At 38.8% G+C, this 19,623-nt stretch overlaps 1 non-coding gene across 1 annotated transcript; it reads right to left on the bottom strand.

Annotated features, from left to right (window-relative positions):
* Window positions 1–19,253: 19,253 nt before the first annotated feature.
* Window positions 19,254–19,361, bottom strand: LOC130984675 (small nucleolar RNA R71). Its single transcript, XR_009088592.1, has one exon. It is a non-coding gene; the product is annotated as a small nucleolar RNA R71 (small nucleolar RNA).
* Between the last annotated feature and the right edge of the window lie 262 nt (window positions 19,362–19,623).

Below are 19,623 nucleotides of genomic sequence, written 5' to 3'. Positions count from 1 at the left end.
ATTATACAGAAAAAGCTGGACGTTCAAAACGCCCAGTGAAGAAGGAAAACTGGCGTTTAAACGCCAGCCAGGATACCTGGTTGGGCGTTTAACGCCCAAAAGGGTAGTGCATTGGGCGTTAAACGCCAGAATGTGCACCATTCTGGGCGTTTAACGCCAGGATGGCACAAGAGGGAAGATTTTGTTTTTAATGCAAATTTTTTTCAAGTTTTCAAAGTTTTTCAAAATCAAATCTTTTTCAAATCATATCTTTTCAATCAAATCTTTTTCAAAATCAATTTCTTTCCTTTCTTTTTTTCAAAGATACTTGCTAACAATTAATGATTTGATTCAACATTTCAAGTATGTTGCCTTTTCTGTTGAGAAAGGTTTAATGTTTGAATCATATCTTTCCTTGTTAGCCAAGTCATTAATTTTTTAAAAATCAAATCTTCTTAAATTATTTTTCAAATCATATCTTTTTAATCATATCTTTTTCAAAATAGTTTTCAATCATCTTTTTAATTTCTAATTTCAAATCTTTTTCAAAAATCACTTGATTTCTTTTCCACTCTTGGTTTTCGAAAATCAATTAGTGTTTTTCAAAATGTTTTTAAAATCTTTTACTTAATTTTCGAAAATTTCTTCCCCTCTTCTCACATCCTTTTATTTATGGACTAACATTATTCCTTAATGCACAATTCGAACTCCATCTTTTTTCATAAGTTCGAATTCTCTACGTCTTCCTTCTATTTTTCTGTTCCTCTGACACCTCAAGGAATCTCTATACTGTGACATAGAGGATTCCATATTTTCTTGTTCTCTTCTCTTTCATATGAGCAGGAGCAAAGACAAAAGCATTCTTGTTGAGGCTGACCCTGAACCTGAAAGGACCTTGAAGCGAAAGCTAAGAGAAGCTAAGGCACAACTCTCTGTCGAGGACCTAACAGAAATCTTCAAAGAAGAAGAACCCATGGCAGCCGAAAACAACAACAATGCCAACAATGCAAGGAAGGTGCTGGGTGACTTTACTGCACCTACTCCCGACTTCTATAGGAGAAGCATCTCTATCCCTGCCATTGGAGCAAACAACTTTGAGCATAAGCCTCAATTGGTTTCTCTAATGCAACAGAATTGCAAGTTCCATGGACTTCCATTGGAAGATCCTCATCAGTTTTTGGCTGAATTCTTGCAAATCTATGACACTATCAAGACTAATGGGGTTGACCCTGAGGTCTACAGACTTATGCTATTCCCTTTTGCTGTAAGAGACAGAGCTAGGATATGGTTGGACTCACAACCTAAAGAAAGCCTGAACTCATGGGAAAAGCTAGTCAATGCCTTCTTGGCAAAGTTCATTCCACCTCAAAAATTGAGTAAGCATAGAGTGGAAGTCCAAACCTTCAGACAGAAGGAAGGAGAATCCCTCTATGAAGCTTGGAAAAGATACAAATAATTGATCAGAAAATGTCCTTCTGACATGCTTTCTGAATGGAGCATCATAGGTATTTTCTATGATGGTCTCTCTGAACTATCCAAGATGTCTTTGGATAGCTTTGCTGGAGGATCTCTTCATCTGAAGAAGACGCCTACAGAAGCTCAAGAACTAATTGAAATGGTTGCAAATAACCAATTCATGTACACTTCTGAAAGGAATCCTGTGAACAATGGGACAAATCAGAAGAAAGGAGTTCTTGAGATTGATACTCTGAATGCCATATTGGCTCAGAACAAAATATTGGCTCAGCAAGTCAATTTGATTTCTCAAAGTCTGTCTGGAATGCAAAATGCACCAGGCAGTACTAAGGATGCTTCACCTGAAGAAGAAGCTTATGATCCTGAGAACCCTTCAATGGAAGAGGTGAATTACATGGGAGAATCCTATGAAAACACCTATAGTTCTTCAAGGAGAAATCATCCAAATCTCTCATGGAAGGATCAACAGAGACCTCAACAAGGTTTCAACAACAATAATGGTGGAAGAAACAGGTTTAGCAATGGCAAGCCTTTTCCATCATCTTCTCAGCAACAGACAGAGAATTCTAAGCAGAACCACTCTGACTTAGCAACCATGGTCTCTGATCTAATCAAAACCACTCAAAGTTTCATGAATGAAACAAGGTCCTCCATTAGAAACTTGGAGGCACAAGTGGGACAGCTGAGCAAGAAAATTACTGAACTCCCTCCTAGTACTCTTCCAAGTAATACAGAAGAAAATCCAAAAGGAGAGTGCAAGGCCATCAACATGGCCGAATTTGGAGAGGAGGAAGAGGCAGTGAACGCCATTGAGGAAGACCTCAATGGACGTCCACTGGCCTCCAATGAGTTCCCTAATGAGGAACCATGGGAATCTGAGGCTCAAAATGAGACCATAGAGATTCCATTGGATTTACTTCTGCCATTCATGAGCTCTGATGAGTATTCTTCCTCTGAAGAGGATGAGTATGTCACTGAAGAGCGGGTTGCTAAATACCTTGGAGCAATCATGAAGCTAAATGACAAGTTATTTGGCAATGAGACTTGGGAGAATGAACCTCCTTTGCTCACCAAAGAACTGGATGACTTGTCTAGGCAGAAATTACCTCAAAAGAGACAAGATCCTGGAAAGTTCTCAATTCCTTGTGCCATAGGCACCATGACCTTCAAGAAGGCCTTGTGTGACCTAGGGTCAAGTGTAAACCTCATGCCTCTCTCTGTAATGGAGAAGCTAGGGATCTTTGAGGTACAAGCTGCAAGAATCTCACTAGAGATGGCAGACAATTCAAAGAAACAAGCTTATGGACTTGTAGAGGATGTTCTGGTAAAGGTTGAAAACCATTACATCCCTGCTGATTTCATAGTTCTAGACACTGGGAAGTGCATGGATGAATCCATCATCCTTGGCAGACCCTTCCTAGCCACAGCAAAGGCTGTGATTGATGTGGACAGAGGTGAATTGATCATTCAAGTGAATGAAGAATCCTTTGTGTTTAAGGCTCAAGGATATCCCTCTGTCACCATGGAGAGGAAGCATGAAGAGCTTCTCTCAAAACAGAGTCAAACAGAGCCCCCACAGTCAAACTCTAAGTTTGGTGTTGGGAGGCTACAACCAACTTCTAAGTTTAGTGTTGAACCCCCACATTCAAACTCTAAGTTTGGTGTTGGGAGGTTCCAACATTGCTCTGAGTATCTGTGAGGCTCCATGAGAGCCTTCTGTCAAGCTACTGACATTAAAGAAGCGCTTGTTGGGAGGCAACCCAATGTTATATTTTATCTATTTTCCTTTGTTATTTTATGTTTTCTGTAGGTTAATGATCATGAGAAGTCACAAAATCAAGTGAAAAAGCAAAAACAGAATGAAAAACAGGAAGAAAAATAGCACACCCTGGAGGAAGAACCTACTGGCGTTTAAACGCCAGTAAGGCTAGCAGATGGGCGTTTAACGCCCAGTCTGGCACCATTCTGGGCGTTTAACGCCAGAAAGGGGCACCAGACTGGCGTTAAAAGCCAGAAAAGGGCAAGCACTTGGCGTTAAACGCCAGAAATGGGCACCAGCCCGGCGTTTAACGCCAGAATCGGCTCAGAACGCATTTTTGAATGCCATTTGGTGCAGGGATGACTTTTCCTTGACACCTCAGGATCTGTGGACCCCACAGGATCCCCACCAACCCCCACCACCCTCTTTCTTCTTCACCCATTCACCAATCACCTCAATACCTCTTCCCCAAAAAACCCTTCACCTATCAAATCCCACTATTCTCTTCACCACTCACATCCATCCTTCATAAAACCCCACCTACCTCACCATTGAAATTCAAACCACTTTCCCTCCCAAACCCACCCTCACATGACCGAAACCTACCCCTCTTTTCTCCCTATATAAACCCATCTTCACCCCTTCATTTTCACACACACTAAACACTACTTCTCCCCCCTTTGGCCGAACCACAAAGCCATCTCCCTCTCCTCCATTTTCTTCTTCTTCTACTCTCTTCTTTCTTCTTTTGCTCGAGGACGAGCAATCCTTTTAAGTTTGGTGTGGTAAAAGCATTGCTTTTTGTTTTTCCATAACCATTTATGGCATCCAAGGCCGGAGAAACCTCTAGAAAGAGGAAAGGGAAGGCAAAAGCTTTCACCTCCGAGTCATGGGAGATGGAGAGATTCATCTCAAGGGTGCATCAAGACCACTTCTAGGAAGTTGTGGCCTTGAAGAAGGTGATCCCCGAGGTCCTTTTCAAACTCAAAAATAGTGAATATCCTGAGATCCGACATGAGATTCGAAGAAGAGGTTGGGAAGTTCTTACCAACCCCATTCAACAAGTTGGAATCTTGATGGTTCAAGAGTTCTATGCCAATGCATGGATCACCAAGAACCATGATCAAAGTGTGAACCCGGACCCAAAGAATTGGCTCACAATGGTTCGGGGGAAATACTTAGATTTTAGTCCGGAAAATGTAAGATTGGTATTCAACTTACCCATGATGCAAGGAGATGAACACCCTTACATTAGAAGGGTCAACTTTGATCAAAGGTTGGACCAAGTCCTCACAGTCATTTGTGAAGAGGGCGCCCAATGGAAGAGAGATTCAAGAGGGAAGCCGGTTCAATTGAGAAGGCATGACCTCAAGCCCGTGGCTAGGGGATGGTTGGAGTTTATCCAACGCTCAATCATTCCCACTAGCAACCGGTCCGAAGTTACTCTAGACCGGGCCATCATGATCCATAGCATCATGATTGGAGAAGAAGTAGAAGTTCATGAGGTTATAGCCCAAGAACTCTATAAGGTGGCGGACAAGTCCTCTACCTTGGCAAGGTTAGCCTTTCCTCATCTCATTTGTCACCTCTGTTATTCAGTAGGAGTTGACATAGAAGGAGACATCCTCATTGATGAGGACAAGCCCATCACTAAGAAAAGGATGGAGCAAACAAGAGACCCCTCTCATCATGAAATCCCTGAGATGCCTCAAGGGATGCACTTTCCTCCACAAAACTATTGGGAGCAAATCAACACCTCCCTAGGAGAATTGAGTTCCAACATGGGACAACTAAGGGTGGAGCACCAAGAACACTCCATTCTCCTCCATGAAATTAGAGAAGATCAAAGAATCATGAGAGAGGAGCAACAAAGGCAAGGAAGAGACATTGAGGAGCTCAAGCACTCCATAAGACCTTCAAGAGGAAGAACAAGCCGCCATCACTAAGGTGGACCCGTTCTTTAATCTCCTTGTTCTTTATTTTTCTGTTTTTCGAATTTTATGCTTATGTTTATCCATGTTTGTGTCTTATGATCATTAGTGTCTTAGTGTCTATGCCTTGAAGTTATAAATGTCCTATGAATCCATCACCTTTCTTAAAATAAAAAATTGTTCTTAATTGAAAAAGAGAAGAATTGCATGAATTTCAGATTTTATAACAGATTAATTATTTTGATGTGGTGGCAATACTTTTGTTCTCTGAATGTATGCTTGAACAGTGCATATGTCTTTTGAATTTCTGGTTCATGAATGTTAAAGTTGTTGGCTCTTGAAAGGATGATGAAAAAGGAGACATGTTACTGAGGATCTGAAAAATCATAAAAAATGATTCTTGAAGTAAGAAAAAGCAGTGAATACAAAAAAAAAAGAGAAAAGAAGAAGCGAAAAAAAAAAACGAAAAAAAGAAGGGAGAAAAAGAAAAAGAAAGAAAAAGAAAGAAATAAAGTTGTGATCCAAGGCAAAAAGAGTGTGCTTAAGAACCCTGGACACCTCTAATTGGGGACTCTAGCAAAGCTGAGTCACAATCTGAAAAGGTTCACCCAATTATGTGTCTGTGGCATGTATGTATCCGGTGGTAATACTGGAAGACAGAGTGCTTTGGGCCACGGCCAAGACTCAATAAGTAGCTGTGTTCAAGAATCATCATACTTAACTAGGAGAATCAATAACACTATCTGGATTCTGAGTTCTAAAGAAGCCAATCATTCTGAATTTCAAAGGATAAAGTGAGATGCCAAAACTGTTCAGAGGCAAAAAGCTAAAAGCCCCGCTCATCTAATTAATACTGATCTTCACAGATGTTTTTGGAGTTCATTGCATATTCTCTTCTCTTTTATCTTATTTGATTTTCAGTTGCTTGGGGACAAGCAACAATTTAAGTTTGGTGTTGTGATGAGCGGATAATTTGTACGCTTTTTGGCATTATTTTTAGTATGTTTTTAGTATATTTTAGTTAGTTTTTAGTATATTTTTATTAGTTTTTAGTTAAAATTCACTTTTCTGGACTTTACTATGAGTTTGTGTGTTTTTCTGTGATTTCAGGTATTTTCTGGCTGAAATTGAGGGACCTGAGCAAAAATCTGATTCAGAGACTGAAAAGGACTGCAGATGCTGTTGGATTCTGATCTCCCTACACTCGAAGTGGATTTTCTGGAGCTACAGAAGCCCAATTGGCGCGCTCTCAATGACTTTGGAAAGTAGACATCCTGGGCTTTCCAGCAATATATGATAGTTCATACTTTGCCCAAGATTTGATGGCCCAAACCGGCGTTCAAAGTCACCTTCAGAATTCCCAGCGTTAAACGCCGGAACTGGCACCAAAGTGGGAGTTAAACGCCCAAACAGGCACAAAAGCTGGCGTTTAACTCCAAGAAGAGTCTCTACACGAAAATGCTTCATTGCTCAGCCCAAGCACACACCAAGTGGGCCCGGAAGTGGATTTTTATGTCATTTACTCATCTTTGTTATTCTTAAGCTACTAGTTCTCTATAAATAGGACCTTTTACTATTGTATTTACATCTTGGGATCATTTTTGATCTTAGGATCATCTTTGGACATCTAGTTCTTAGATCATTGGGAGGCTGGCTTCACGGCCATGCCTAGACCTTGTTCTTATGTATTTTCAACGGTGGAGTTTCTACACACCATAGATTAAGGTGTGGAGCTCTGCTGTACCTCGAGTATTAATGCAATTACTATTGTTCTTCTATTTAATTCAGCTTGTTCTTGTTCCAAGATATCACTTGTTCTTCAAATTGATGAATGTGATGATCCGTGACACCCATCATCATTCTCACCTATGAACGTGTGACTGACAACCACCTCCGTTCTACCTTAGATTGGGTGAATATCTCTTGGATTCCTGATACACGACGCATGGTTGATCGCCTGACAACCGAGCGCTCGCCTGACAACCGAGCCAGCCATTCCGTGAGATCAGAGTCTTCGTGGTATAGGCTAGAACTGATGGCGGCATTCAAGAGAATCCGGAAAGTCTAAACCTTGTCTATGGTATTCTGAGTAGGATTCAATGATTGAATGACTGTGACGTGCTTCAAACTCGCGATTGTGGGGCGTTAGTGACAGACGCAAAAGAATCACTGGATTCTATTCCGACATGATCGAGAACCGACAGCTGGATAGCCGTGCCGTGACAGGGTGCGTTGAACATTTCCACTGAGAGGATGGGACGTAGCCACTGACAACGGTGAAACCCTTGCATAATGCTTGCCATGGAAAGGAGTAAAAAGGATTGGATGAAGACAGTAGGAAAGCAGAGAGACGAAAGGGACAAAGCATCTCCATTCGCTTATCTGAAGTTCTCACCAATGAATTGCATAAGTATCTATATCTTTATCTTTATGTTTTATTCATCATCTATACCCATTTGAGTCTGCCTAACTGAGATTTACAAGGTGACTATAGCTTGCTTCATACCAACAATCTCCGTGGGATCGACCCTTACTCGCGTAAGGTTTATTACTTGGACGACCCAGTGCACTTGCTGGTTAGTTGTGCGAAGTTGTGTTTATGCCATGGTATTGAGCACCAAGTTTTTGGGGCCATTACTAGAGATTATTTGAGTTGTAAAAAGTAGTGATCACAATTTCGCATACCATAGTGCTAAGTAAGGAGGATGAAGGTCAAATAGTGGGTGAAAAGGAGGAATTGAAAAAGCAAGAAAAAGAGGCCCCTACACCAAGTGAAATCCCAATTAATAAGGCACAAGCCTAAGGCTCCATACCCATAGAGGCTACTAAAGGTGACAAGGAACATGCAAACTCACTCCCAAAGAAAGCAATACAAAATCATGCAGAAGAAAAAGAGGAAGCCAATCAAGAGAGTCCACACTCTAATGAAGTAGAGAGTTGCATAAAGGGTGAGTTCATTGAACCACCAATTCAAGAAGCTCTTGATGAAGAAGACACTCCAACCATCACACAACAACCAAGTTTTGAAAACAAAGAAGTGAAGGCATTCAACAAAAGCACCAAAGAGAGGATGGTGACCAAGAAAAGAAAGATAATATCCATCAAGAAGAGGTCAACCAAAAGCCATCCCACCCCTACTCCAACAAGCAAAGCAAACCAAGAAAACAACAAAAGAAAGCTTGCTGGGAGGCACTCAAAATAGGGGATATCAACTTGCTCTTCTCTCTCCTTGAGGTCATTCCTCTTAACAAACTGGAAGAAGAGAAAGAAAGTTGAGAACAACATGCCAAGCTAATGACATTAAAAGAGTGCTTGTTGGGAGACAACCCAACCATAGGTAACATTTTTGTTCTTTGCTTTGTTTATCTTCAATAATTTGGTATATGATTGCATTCTAAGTTTGGTGTTGCTATGCAACAATTTGATTTCTAAAGCTTTACTGGGTACTTGCATCATTCTAAAATGAAGGTGTCACACTAAGTTTGGTGTTGCCACTTACCTTTCATGCAAAGTACCATGCACACACCACTTATTGATACAATCATATTGCCTGTGTTTCTCTCTTGTGCCTTTATTATATCCTTAATTTGGCTTGCCTAAGCACATGCATCACTAACACTCCATTATTTAAGACATTTATGAACTATCATAAACCCCATCACTACTGTTTTATTTGTTGCTTAAGGACAAGCAATCATTCTAAGTTTGGTGTGGGAAGGGGAAGAATAGGAGGAAAGTGACAACAATAATGAAGATGAACTACAAGGTGGTAAAGTTTCTTTTTGTCTTATTTGTTTCCAGTACATTTAAATTGCATGGTTGTCTTCTATTTTCTCTGTATGCATGTTTGTTGTGAGTAAGCATAGCTTGATTGTTGAATTGTAACATGTGCTATGTTATCATAATTACCATCTTGAATTTTGTGAGTTCAAAAGCAATTTAGTTTCACGATCATAAACAAACAAGGTCATTAAAGAAGAACTTAGCATGGGCATATAAGTATTGGAAGGCTAGCATGAGTATTGTTGCTCAATTGCATTTGAATTTGTTTAATTGAAGTTTTCATCTAGGACATTTTATGAAATTTTTGAAATCATGAAAACCTTAAAGAAGCAAATGCAACTAAGGCAAGAAAAAGAAAAGGGAAAGAATGAGAAAGCTGAAGGCTCTAAGTACCAATGACAATTCATTTGTTAAGTATTTGTGGTGTTTGTGTATTAAGCAAAAAGCTTGAAAACAAAACACTTAGAGTCAAGGCTAGGCTCAAGTGCAAAAGCACTCCCTCAAAGTTCAAGGTTCTGAGCATCAATGATTAGAGAATAAAAAAAAAAAGAAACAAATGAGCATAAAGAGTCCTCTAATTAAATGCTTGTGGTGCTTATGTATCAAGTGGTAATACTTGAAAACAAAGCATTTAGAGTCGTAGCTTTCAACACATGGTGCAAAGCACCCAAAAAGTTAAGCTAAGAAAAGAATGAAAAGCTTGTTTCAAGGATGGAACATAAAGAAAAAGATTTCATAAACTGAGCTAGATAGAAGCAACAATCATTTGAATGTCTTTTGTGATTGTAGCATGCATAAGAAACTAGCCAACCATGAATATAAAAATTGCTACTTTTCTCACCTTGGTTTGTCGAACTCTATTGCATGATTCTTTATTTGCTTGGGGACAAGCAAAGTTTAAGTTTGGTGTTGTGATGACTGTGCATCATGTACCCTTTTCTTATCTAAAAGGACCATAAAAAGAGCATAATCTCATTTATCAATGCAATTTCATGAACTAAGTGATATATATTATGGTACATTGCTTTGAAATGGGTTTGTGTTGAATTTCAGGTGAAAAGAGCAACAAAAAGGGAAGAAAATAACATATGAAGCTGGGCGTGCTACTTGAAGCTATGGGCATGGCACGCCAAGCCAACATTCCAGCAAAGAAGGTTGAAGAATTTCACATGGGTGTGCCACTTGGAGCTCTAGGCGTGGCACGCCAAGTTGTAAAGCCAAGTCTCAAAGAGGGCATGCCACTTGGTGCTATGGGCGTGGCATGCCAAGTTTGTGAAGCTAAGATGTCAAAGAGGGCATGTCACTTGGTATTTTGGGCATGGCACGCCAGGCTTAAGTTCTAGAGGAGTGATTTTGAGCCCCACTATGGGCGTGACACGCCAAGAAGTGGGCGTGGCATGCCGAGGCATAAGCCAGCCTGACCTCCTCTCATTCAAATGAAAATATCCTGAGTTACAAAACTCTAAATGGGGTGATTCTAGTGCCATTAGAAAGTAGACATCCAGGGCTTTCCAACCATATATAACACTTTATGATGGACACTGGAATTGATGAAGATATTGACCCCGAAAACACAGAGAGCAAAAGACATCACTGTTGAGTTACCAATCTGACATCTTCTTCTTCAAAGGGACATAACTTGAGTTGTAGAGGTTCAAATGAGGTGATATTAGTGGCGTTGGAAAGCTGACATCAATAGCTTTCTAACAATATATAATACTTTAGGGTGAATGATGAGAGAACTTTTGCATGGTCTAGAATTCAAAATAAATTCCCGTTGCAAGTATAGCTTCTAAACCAACAAAAGTCCTTTCATACAAACGTTTTGGTTGTCACAAGTAACAAAGCCCTTTTTAAAATTGATAACCGAGTATTTAAACATCGGGTTGTCTTCTCAAGGAATTGCAGGGAGGTATGTTCTTATTATTGGTTATGAAAAAGTGTGTTTTGGGGTTTTGGATTAAGGTAAAAAGTTAGTTGAATGACAAGTAAAATAAAATAATAATAACTATAAAATAAAGCTTTGGCAAGGTACAAGAACTGGAAGTCCTATCCTTATCAATTGTGATGAGAATTGGATTTTAATCCCACTTAGTTAACCTTTACTAAACAAAGGAAGGTCAAGTGGACTAATTAATTTGATACCTAAAGTCCTAGTCTTTCCGTTGGAAAGACTAGAGTTATTGGAACTCAAATTAATTAGCAACTCCCAATTTTAACCACTGCTTTATTTGATAGCTCAAGCGTTACCAATTACTCAATCAAAGTCAAAAGGGAAAAATCCAAATTATTTATATTATAAATAAAAGAAACAAATCATAGATCTGAAAATACCTCAAATTATATTAAATATAAAATCAATCCAAACATAAAGAGTTCATAAACTAAATTGAGAAAATAAAAGGAATATTGAACCTGTGATTGAAGAAGATGAATTCCTAATCCTAATCCTAATCCTAAGAGAGAGGAGAGAACCTCTCTCTCTAAAAACTACATCTAAAACTAAAATTATGAATTATGAGAGCATGTTGAGTCTCTGCATGTTCCCTGACTTTAATCTGTGTTTTTGGGCCAAAAACTGGGTTGAAATGTGGCCCAAAATCTCTGCCAGCGACTTTTGTAATTCTGCAGATCGCGCATGTCACGCGTCCGCGTCGTCCACGCGTTCGCATCACTTAGCATTTCTCGTACCACGCGTGCGCGTCGTCCACGCTTTTGCGTCGTTCATGCAGCTTCCAATCCGCGCGGTCGCGTCAGGCATGCGAATGCGTCACTCTGATTTCTTCCATTTCGCGTGGTCGCGTGAGCCATGCGACCGCGTGATTTCTCGCTGGTCATCTCCTCAATTCCTTGTGTTCCTTCCATTTTTGCACACTTCCTCTTTATTCTCTAAGTCATTCCTGCCCTATGAAGCCTGAAACGCTTAACACACAGATCAAGGCATCGAATGGTAATAAGAGAGATTAAGATTAGCTAAATCAAGACCAAAGAAGCATGTTTTCAATCATAGAACTAAACTAGGAAGGAATTGTAAAATTATGCAAATCATATGAATAAGTGGGTGAAAAGCTTGATAAAATCATTCAATTAAATACAATATAAACCATAAAATAGTGGTTTATCAACCTCCCCACACTTAATCATTAGCATGTCCTCATGCTAAACTCAAGGAGACAAAATAAATGAATAGGGAAAGGCAAGACTCATGCAATGCAGCCTATGAATGTGAATGCAACTACATGCAAAATGTTTCTACCTACTTGGTAAAAAAAGTAAATAAATCATTCAAGAACAAATATGAACTGGATTTCACTAATTCAAATCATACAATGAAAATAAGTAAACTTGTAAGAAGATAGCTCATAAAAGCAGGGAACATAGAATCAAGCATTGAACCCTCACTGGTAGTGTATATCACTCTAATCTTTCAAGTGTCTAGGGTCAATCACTCTATTCTTCCCTACTCATGCTTTCTGAACTTTGTCCTTCATCTAACCAATCAACAAATATTTAGTATACCCATGCACACATCATGAGGTCTTTTCAAGGTTGTAATGGGGCTGAGGTAAAGGTAAGGAGGTATGTATAAGGTTAAGTGAGCTAACAAAGTGAATCCTTGATTAGTCTAAGATCTCACCTAACATATACATATTTTATAAAATTTAAAATTCTTTACCTAGCTACCCAAATTTTTCCCACTTTTGTATTACATGCTCATGTATCAAACTTATTTTTGAATTTTGTCCCATGTGCATTGCTTTATTTTGCATTTGGGGAATTCTTTTATATCCCCTTTATTTAAACACTGAATTTTTTTTATACGCACATGGTAATTTAATTACATTGATTTCACATGAGCATGCTTCCCAAAAATTTTTATTTTAAAATATCTTTATTCTTTTCAACTTTCTACCTTGTTTCTATCATCCATGTTCCCATAAGGTTTCCCCACACTTAAACAATTACATAATTTCTATCTTAAGCTAACCAAGGATTCAACTTGGGATTTTTATTTTGTTTTTCTGCTTAAGGCTAGTAATGTGGTTATAAAACAAGGGAGAATTTAAAAGCTCAAGGGGGTTAACAAGGGTGATGTAGAAGGTAGGCTTTATTTGGGATAAGTGAGCTAAAATCAAACAATGGCCTCAATCATATGCAAGCATGTAAATATACTAAACAATGGAAATATAGAATGGAACAAAGCAAAGAGTACAATCGTAGAGAAGAAAACACACAAGAAAAAAATATTATGGTTAAATAATGTAACCGTACAATTAAGCTCAAAATCTCACAGGCTGTGTGTTCTTTGGCTCAAAAACCATGTTCCAAATACAACTTCAAACAAATTTAACATATAAATTTTTTTCTCAATTTAAATTAGTGAAATACTATAAAAATTTCTTGAAAATAAAATATTACTTCAACCAAGTAGTAACTAAATGCATAAAATCAAACAAACATGCAATCAAATATGCAAATGCAATAATGAATAAACAAAGAAAATAAAACAATGGTGTTGAAAAGAAGAAAATAGCTAACCCATAGAGATCGGTATCGACCTCCCCATACTTAAAGATTGCACCGTCCTCAGTGCATGCTAAGATATACAAGTGGACGGGTTGCTTCAACTGGGGCTCTTTTTGTTCCTTTCCTTGCTGGTGATTTGGGAGTAGCTTTCTCTTTACCCTTCTTGGTGGCCATCCTGAAAAGGGAAAAAGAAAGTAACTTTTAGAGCTAAGGGTTAGAGCAAGGAAGAGAGCGGGAAAGGTGGTAATCAATGCACAATAAAGAAGAATGACGTTAACACACGCTCATGAGTACATGTAAAAAGTCATCAATGGAAAATAGCTAGTGCATATGATAACAAGTGAATGCAAGGTATTTATTGGCATGCTGGCAAAGGCATGAGTAGCATAGATCAAGCATTCAATGTCCAAGTTAGATTACCAAGTCTTTCAAACTAACAACATGTTTGTAATAACAATTATATTTAATTAATAAAATATAAAAAGGGTTTTGTGAAAGTATTAAATTGAAAGTATTAAAAGAAATCTTAAAAATAGTGCACAATGCCATACGGGCGTTTTCACAAACACATAGCATGCATGGTAAATAAGCTATTTGAAAGTATTAAATTGAACATTCAAGCAACCCTTTAAAAAGTAATATATAATTGTCAAATAATCCACAAAATTATAGAAAAAACAATGACCCAAATAAAATTCCAACACTAATGAAAATAATGCAATGAATGAAAGTATGCAATTAAGTAAAAGAAAATGAAAGATAAGAAGAATGAGAAGGGAAAGAAGGGAAGAAGAAGTAAGTAAGAAAGGAGGGAGGAAAAATTAGGATTGGGGAAGAAAAGATAAAATATTTTGGCATATTAGGTTAAGGTGTGCGACGCTGGCGACGCGGTCGCGTGGGTGACGCATCCGCGTGGTGCGCAATAAGGTCAGACGACGCGGACGCATGGGTCACGCGATCGCGTCACTTGATTTGTGCTAGTGGCACGAGTGCAACCTCGCATTCGCCCAACTCTCTGTTTGAATTGCATTTTGCCAAAAATCTGGGTGACGCGGTGGCGTGGGTGACGCGATCGCGTGGATGGCCATTTTTGAAAGACGACGCGGTCGCACGGGTGACGCGTTCGCGTGGGAGGGCTTGGGCTTCTAGCACGATTCCAGCCCAATTCCAGCACAACTTTCGGCCATGCACCTTTTTGACGTCGATTTTTATGGCACGCGGCCGCGTGGGTGACGCGGTGGCGTGGGAGGCCAAAGTTCCACATGACGTAGTCGCATGAGCGACGCGGTCACGTGGGGTCAAATTATGCTAATGGCGCGCCTCCAGCCATGCTTTTGCGTGACTCTCTGTTCAATTCTTTTCTTCCCAACGCACTAGTGACACGGACGCGTCAGCGACGCTGCCGCGTCGCGTGTGTGTTTTCCCTTTCTTTTTTTTATTATGCAACTATGCAGTATGCAATATGCAGTGTTAATGTAGATGCTATGAAAACTTCCAGGTTCAATGAAAATAAAATAAAATAAAAAAATAAACAACACGAAATAAAATTGAAAAAGAACGATCATACCATGGTGGGTTGTCTCCCACCTAGCACTTTTAGTTAAACTCCTTAAGTTGGACCTTTGGTGAGCTCCCTGTTACGGTGGTTTATGCTTGTACTGATCTAGGAATCCCCACCAATGTTTGTACTTCCAGTAGCCTCCGGGGTCCCAAACTAAACATGTAAAGCCCTTAAGATGCTTCAAACAGATTCTTAGGCTCCCGGGGTGACAAATGTCAGAACAGATTTCAGGATCCCAAACCTTACTTTTACACCCGTTTTTGTCTCTCTGCATTTTTCCAGCCGGGTGAAAGGTGATCTGAATTCTCACTGCAGCGACCAAACAGCTTCCTAGACCCATTCAGTTGAGCTTTACACCAACCTTTGCGTTTAAACTTAAAGCTTCCAACCATAATGAACCTTGCAGGACAATTCTTACCACTGGCCATCTTCCGCTTACTCTTAATGTCACAAAGAGCTCTAAGTTGACTGATGAGCGGATAACTTATACGCTTTTTGGCATTATTTTTAATATATTTTTAGTATGTTTTAGTTAGTTTTTATTATATTTTTATTATTTTTTAGTTAAAATTCACTTTTCTGGACTTTACTATGAGTTTGTATGTTTTACTGTGATTTCATGTATTTTCTGGCTGAAATTGAGGAACCTGAGCAAAAATCTGATTTAGAGGCTGAAAAGGACTGCAGATGCTGTTGGATTCTGACCTCCCTTCACTCGAAGTGGATTTTCTGGAGCTACAGAAGCCCAATTGGAGCGCTTTCAAGTGCGTTGGAAAGTAGACATCCTGGGCTTTCCAGCAATGTATAATAGTCTATACTTTGCTCGAGATTTGATGGCCCAAACCGGCGTTCTAAATCAGCTCAAAACTGCCCGGCGTTAAACGCCGGAACTGGCACACGATTGGGAGTAAACGCCCAAACTGGCACAAAAGCTGGCGTTTAACTCCAAGAAAAGTCTCTACACATGAAAGCTTCAATGCTCAGCCCAAGCACACACCAAGTGGGCCCGGAAGTGGATTTTTATGTCATTTACTCATTTCTGTAAACCCTATGCTACTAGTTCTCTACATATAGGACCTTTTACTATTGTATTCTTATCTTAGTGGCTATCCTTGAGTAGTTTTATGCTATCTTAGATCATGGGGCTGGCCTCATGGCCATGCCTAGACCTTGTTCTTATGTATTTTCAATGGTGGAGTTTCTACACACCATAGATTAAGGTGTGGAGCTCTGCTGTACCTCGAGTATTAATGCAATTACTATTGTTCTTCTATTCAATTCAGCTTATTCTTGTTCTAAGATATTCATTCGCACCCAAGAACATGATGAATGTGATGATTATGTGACGCTCATCATCATTCTCACTTATGAACGCGTGCCTGACAACCACTTCCATTCTACAAGCAAACAAGGCTTGAATGCTTATCTCTTGGATTCCTTAATTAGAATCTTCGTGGTATAAGCTAGAATTGATGGCGGCATTCAAGAGAATCCGGAAGGTCAAAACCTTGTCTGTGGTATTCTGAGTAGGATTCAAGGATTGAATGATTGTGACGAGTTTCAAACTTCTGAAGGCTGGGCGTTAGTGACAGACGCAAAAGAATCACTGGATTCTATTCCAACCTGATTGAGAATGGACAGATGGTTAGCCGTGCTGTGACAGAGCGCGTTGAACATTTTCACTGAGAGGACGGGACTGTAGCCACTGACAATGGTGATGTCCAACATACAGCTTGCCATGGAAAGGAGTAAGAAGGATTGGAAGAAGACAGTAGGAAAGCAGAGAGACAGAAGAGACAAAGCATCTCCAAACGCTTATCTGAAATTCTCACCAATGAATTACATAAGTATCTCTATCTTTATTTTATGTTTTATTCATATATCATCCATAACCATTTGAATCTGCCTGACTGAGATTTACAAGATGACCATAGCTTGCTTCATACCAACAATCTCCGTGGGATCGACCCTTACTCGCGTAAGGTTTATTACTTGGAGGACCCAGTGCACTTGCTGGTTAGTTGTGCGAAGTTGTGAAATTATGTTTAGACCATGGTATTGAGCACCAAGTTTTTGGAGCCATTACCGGGGATTGTTTGAGTTGTGAAAAGTAAAGATCACAATTTCATGCACCAAGTTTTTGGCGCCGTTGCCGGGGATTGTTTCAAGTTTGGACAACTGACGGTTCATCTTGTTGCTTAGATTAGGTATTTTTTTTCAGAGTTCTTATAAATGAATTCTAGTGTTTCAAGGTGATGTTCTTATCATCACCAAAGCTGATTGATTCTCATCAATTTAGCTCTTGAATGTAATGTCCTGCTGAACCTTGGCTAGCCATGTCTAATTTCTTTAGACTGAAGCTTTAGACTAACATTGCATGATTCCTGGAATTCTCATTAAGAATTTTGATATCTTTATTTTCTGTTCCACTTAATTTTCGAAAAATCCAAAAAAATTACAAAATCATAAAAACCAAAAATATTTTATGTTTCTTGTTGAATCTAGTGTCTCATTTTAAGTTTGGTGTCAATTGCATGTTTCTATTCTTCTTGCATTTTTTTCGAATTCATTCATGTGTCTTAATTGATCTTCAAGTTGTTCTTGATGATTTTCTTGTTCTGATCTTTAAATTCTCTTGTCTTGTGTGTTTTGTTGTTTCTCATATGCATTCTCATTTTGTTAGTGTCAATAGTATACAAACTTCTAAGTTTGGTGTCTTGCATACATTGTTTATTTGATCTTAGTTGCATTTTGATTATTCCTCATCATTAAAAATTCAAAAAAAAAATTTTATTTGTGTCTTTTTCAAGTCCATGATATAGAGAATTGAAGATTCAGAACATACAGCAGAGGAATTACACAGAAAAAGCTGGGCGTTCAAAACGCCCAGTGAAGAAGGAAGACTGGCGTTTAAATGCCAGCCAGGGTACCTAGCTGGGTGTTTAACGCCCAAAAGGGTAGCATTTTGGGCGTTAAACGCCAGAATGGATACCATTCTGGGCGTTTAACGCCAGGATGGCACAAGAGGGAAGATTTTGTTTTTAACTCAAATTTTTTTTCAAGTTTTCAAAATTTTTCAAAATCAAATATTTTTCAAATCATATATTTTCAATCATATATTTTCAAAATCAATTTCTTTCCATTTTCAAAAATACTTGCTAACAATTAATGATTTGATTCAACATTTCAAGCATGTTGCCTTTTCTGTTGAGAAAGGTTTAATGTCTGAATCATATCTTTTCTTGTTAGCCAAGTCATTAATTTTAAAAATCAAATCTTTTTAAATCATATCTTCTTAATCACATCTTTTTAAAACCATAACTTTTCAATCATATCTTCTTAATCACATCTTTTTCAAAATAGTTTTCAATCATATCTTTTTTATTTCTAATTTCAAAATCTTTTTCAAAAATCACTTAATTTCATTTTCACTCTTTGTTTTCGAAAATCAATTAGTATTTTATTAAAATGTTTTTAAAACCTTTTTAATTTTCAAAAATTTCTTCCCCTCTTCTCACATCCTTCTATTTATGGACTAATACTCCTCCTTAATCCACAATTCGAACTCCATCTTTCTTGATAAGTTCAAATTCCTTTACATCTTCCTTCTATTTTTCTTTTCCTCTGACACCTCAAGGAATCTCTATACTGTGACATAGAGGATTCCATATTTTCTTGTTCTCTTCTCTTTCATATGAACAGGAGCAAAGACAAAAGCATTCTTGTTGAGGCTGACCCTGAACCTGAAAGGACCTTTAAGCGAAAGCTAAGAGAAGCTAAGGCACAACTCTCTGTAGAGGACCTAACAGAAATATTCAAACAAGAAGAACCCATGGCAGCCGAAAACAACAACAATACCAACAATGCAAGGAAGGTGCTGGGTGACTTTACTGCACCTACTCCCGACTTCTATGGGAGAAGCATCTCTATCCCTGCCATTGCAGCAAACAACTTTGAGCTTAAGCCTCAATTAGTTTCTCTAATGCAACAGAATTGCAAGTTCCATGGACTTCCATTGGAAGATCCTCATCATTTTTTAGCTGAATTCTTGCAAATCTGTGACACTGTCAAGACCAATGGGGTTGACCCTGAGGTCTACAGACTTATGCTATTCCCTTTTGCTGTAAGAGACAGAGTTAGGATATGGTTGGACTCAGAACCTAAAGAAAGCCTGAACTCTTGGGAAAAGCTAGTCAATGCCTTCTTGGCAAAGTTCTTTCCACCTCAAAAATTGAGTAAGCTTAGAGTAGAAGTCCAAACCTTCAAACAGAAGGAAGGTGAATCCCTCTATGAAGCTTGGGAAAGATACAAACAATTGATTAGAAAGTGTCCCCCTGACATGCTTTCTGAATAGAGCATCATAGGTATCTTCTATCATGGTCTGTCTGAACTGTCCAAGATGTCATTGGACAGCTCTGCTGGAGGATTTCTTCATCTGAAGAAGACGCCTGCAGAAGCTCAAGAACTCATTGAAATGGTTGCAAATAACCAATTCATGTACACTTCTGAAAGGAATCCTGTGAACAATGGGACGAATCAGAAGAAAGGTGTTCTTGAGATTGATACTCTAAATGCCATATTGGCTCAGAACAAAATATTGACTCAGC

This window comes from Arachis stenosperma, chromosome 5 (assembly GCF_014773155.1).
Source record: "Arachis stenosperma cultivar V10309 chromosome 5, arast.V10309.gnm1.PFL2, whole genome shotgun sequence".
Taxonomy (NCBI): domain Eukaryota; kingdom Viridiplantae; phylum Streptophyta; class Magnoliopsida; order Fabales; family Fabaceae; genus Arachis; species Arachis stenosperma.
Note: the sequence above shows the minus strand (reverse complement) of the source record. Positions and strands in the feature narration are given on the sequence as shown.